Here is a 4334-nt window from a genome sequence, read left to right on the forward strand (position 1 = left end):
ACATCTGTCTGCTTCCCAGGTGTTGGCAGTTAATCTAAGCTTTATAGATTAGCTGCCAACTAACTTCCACTTTCCAACTGTGTCAAGCGGATTGTGACATCACTGGTCTAGTCCAATCATCTTTCTGCCACCCTTCTTCAGGCCAATCGGCCTTCACTCAGCGTACTTTAAATCTTTGTGCTTTGTGCAGCCCACATCCTCCACATCTCCACCTCTCCCTCACCACTCAGGCTCCATTTAAGCCTCCATCTTCATCTCCAGCACCACTTGTGCAAAACTTGTGCACGCAGTTCAAGCTACTAACAAATACTACAGATGCAATGCACATAAACCTGCATTTGCTAATAGTGCTAAGTAACTGACTAATAATATATAAACATTTCCTACACCTAAACTGAAACATAAGCTTCTTAGATGCCAAATTATTATAAGCCATGTTGTTATAAGCCAAATTATTAATTAGAAAAGGCATTTAAACTGCACTAAACACACGAAGCGTTCCAACAGTTCCAGTTCAGTGGAACGGATTTGAAGCAGTGCATCAGAGTAGACTGGCGGCTGGCTCAACTCCAGGATTGAGCCATATAGGCTATAAGCTTTTTTTTGTTTGCTTTTTATAAATTCCCATAAATGAATATGAAGGCTCAATTCATTTTGAAGAAAGTGGCTATTACCTTATTTGTTCTATGGGTGGTATGAGGATCTATGGTGCTGTTGCATGCTGTGTGAAGAACTAACTTTAACTCAAAACTCCTACAGAGCTGTTTGATTTAATTTTTTTTTCATAAGCTGAAAAAAAACCTGTTGAAAATTGGCTTCACACTGTCACACAAATGTCAGCCCAAACCCATTAATGCTGTTATTTGTTTAGAGGCTGATGAAGGTATTAAGGCAGCAGTGGAGAGGAAATAAGGTGGTAAATGAGTGGAAGGCCGGCTGTTATCTGCTCAGTATGAAGCAAACAGCACAGAGAGAGGACATAAAAGATTGAATTTGTCGAAAATGGACTACACAGGTCTGTATTGTCAACAACCCAGATCCAAAGTCATTTTCTTATTTACCTCATACTTGTGCTGAGATAATCGAGTAAAATTTGGAGTCACAAACGTCCTCCTCCATTTCCTCCTCCGTGTGTCTGAAACCATCAACTGAACGTGGGACACTGATTACCTTAAAGCTACAGCTTGTGATTCCATTACCTCACATCAACTCCAGTTCATCAGGGTTTTTAAAAAAAATAATCTTTATATATATGTATTATGATTAGCTCAGGCATTTTCATTACAATGAATGTCTGTTTTGTAAATGAAACTATGTGCTCACCAGTGCAAGCTTGTTTCGTCTCATTTTATTTCATCTAAAATTTGAAAAGACAAACTGATACTTACATCGTTGCAGTTGCATGATGACAGTGGCAGTACACATTTAGATTAACAGAAAAAGGGTTCTGCACTCCACGACACTCCTACATGGGAAAGTAACAGCGTGGTCAGATCCTGAGGGGAAAGATGACACAGCAGCAGGACTAAAGAAAAACCTCTGCAACGGCAGCATTCAACACCCTGGGATGAAAACACATTAGGCATGCTAAGATATGCACAAGGGATCCTTTGGTGTTGCCATCTTGATGCACTGTCTACCTTAAGATAACAGTTCTTTTATTTAAAGTGCAATAAAGTCCACATTAGGAAGTTGTGAGATGGCAGGCTGAAAAATGACACTCACCACAGTGCAGTTAAAAGTAACACCATGATGAGATGGGAGTGACAGATGACTGCCGTGACTTGATATGTCTCATATCTCTGATGGCAGTGGCTGTAGCAAAACAATATGTGTAATATGTGACTCCTTGGAGCACTAACAAAGTTGTGACTGCAAGGTACTAACTTGCCTTGGTGCTGAAATGATGGTGTAACCCATTTATTGAACAACAAAGCCAAGAGCCTGCAGCCACACTAGCCCGCTTAGTGCTAATTTGAAGTTTTAACAGTTCTATTCATCATGTTTGTCTTGTGTTATCATGCTACCATGGTGATGTTCACCCATTAGAGACAAGATGCAGCTAACGTGGATTAGTCAGATCACTGAATGGTACATGAATAACATCAATTATTTTGTTCATTTTTGATTTTCAGTGACATTTTACTTTAACTCTTATTTCATGGCATCAACATAGAGAAAGGTTCGGCTTAAAGTTGGGGTAAACCCTAAAACATAAAAGCCTGAACTACTGATGTCAATGGTTTGGTAGCAATGCTCTTAAATGGAGAAATGGGATATGGAAAATCTATAGGGATATAAAAAAGTAACATAAGTAACTTGTAATGAATTAATCTGGCCTCATTTTATTACCACTCACTGCCAGTTACTATAACAGAGTTGCCATATATTTTGTACCATTGATTGTGCTATAAGATGATGTGATGGCCCTCATGCCTGGGCTAGAATTGCTGTCTGTTTTTCCCTTTGTGTTGATTTGCAGGTTCTTGCTAGGCAGATTTAACCACGCGTGCCTGGCCAGTCCTCCTGCATCATGTAAGAGCTGTCAGTCTTTGCCCTTACTCATTCATGTTGTTTCTTTTTGTCTAATAAATTCAGGACCCTGACAGTGACCACATCCTGTAATGAAACATCAGTGAGGTATTTGGTGTTTATTCAGACTGTTTATGATGTTTTGTGAAGTAATGATTGCTGAATATAAAGTCTCTCTCTCTCTCTCTCTCTCTCTCTCTCTCTCTCTCTCTCTCTCTCTCTCTCTCTCTCTCTCTCTCTCTCTCTCTCTCTCTCCAGCCAAAGCAGCTGCCTGTTGTTTGCCACTTTGTATTTTGCTCCTAAAATGTGATCTGTGGCTTCCCTGGCAGAGAATAATCCTTCCAGTGCCCAGCTAGCATGAGGTTTCAATTTAGGCTCTGAACCCCAATTAGCGGTGATGTGATGCCCCTCAGCTTGTGATTTAGGCTGTTAAGATAGGTGTACTCTTACATAAACATCAAGCCTTCGGTCTGATCCAATAAAAACAAAGGGCTGTGAGGCTGACAGCCACCTTCTCTGCTGTCAGAGAGCGAGCCACCTCACACTGTGCCTGTAATCACTGAGCAGGATCCCTCCACAGTGGCAATCTGACACAGAGCTTATTCACTCTGAAGCTTTCGTTTCTCCTTCAGTCTCCAAGGCTCTTTCACTCCATCTGTGATCAAGCAGGAACTGAATGCTGAAGTCGATACAAATGTAGGTTAACCTGGAGAAAATCTGCCTCTATACGCTAACACTTTTCCTAGTTAAGTATTTTAATACACTATGATTCCCAGCTGGACAAACTGAAATAAATGTAAATTGACCTTAGAAGTCCCAAGAATATTTGGACCAGACGGTCCTTGTTGGCTCATTACAAGCTTCTGCGACTTGGCTCTGCTGCATTTTTAGGCATGGCCAGTGGAAAAAATTCCAAAAGCTGCCTTGAGATGGAATCCTCTTGGAAAGCAAAAGACGGGCAGGCTTCAGGCCACCTGGTGTTAGGGTTGCCAACCGTCCCTTAAAATACGGAATCGTCCCGTATTTCGAAACAAAAGTACACGTCCCGTATTGAGCTAATAAGGGACGCACTTTGTCCCGTAATACAGTGAGAATCAAAAGTAGTCTATAAATGTTAATGGAATTAACGCTTTGTTGGAAAACATAATTCCCAGCCCCTCTCCTGCTTTGTGACCAATGAGCTGACAGCACACTTATGACAATTCGAGTATGACAAGTCAGATTACCGCTCATCTCATTGGTCGATGAAAGGTCGCTTACGGAGAAAATACCGGAAGACAACAGATGACCACAACAAGAAGCATGGCCAACAGGGAAACAAACGCCGACACTGCGGTGCAAGTCTCGGATGACAGTACACCTAAAGCTGGGCAGACACTGTGCGATTTTTTTCAGTCACGTTATTCAGCTCCTGCTCAAACTGCACGATTGACTCGCAGGGGTTAGAAGTTCGTATGTCACGATGTACTCTCACACTATACCGCCCGATGCTCTGATGCGACCTGAGTGCTCACACTGTGCCTCCATAACATGAAGGTTATAACAGAAAATCTGTCGCTCTCTCTCTCTCTGTCTTTCACTCACACAGACACACACACCACCACCATCAACTTTGCTAAATTGCTAATGAAAAACATGATCAGGCAGCTGTGATTGAGCAGCAGTGTAAATCCAACTATTTTCACGGTTGTTGTGGTCGTGATAATTTTGTGATGCCACATCGAAAAGGCTCGGATGAGCTTTCCAAAGTTCTACAAGTTGTGCCTCCATCACTTGTGTCCAGATCACACGCTGCACAGCCG

This window comes from Mchenga conophoros, linkage group LG10 (genome assembly GCF_057382185.1).
Source record: "Mchenga conophoros isolate Kocher_MC1m ecotype Shallow Benthic linkage group LG10, M_conophoros_male_GT1.1, whole genome shotgun sequence".
In the NCBI taxonomy this organism is placed as follows: domain Eukaryota; kingdom Metazoa; phylum Chordata; class Actinopteri; order Cichliformes; family Cichlidae; genus Mchenga; species Mchenga conophoros.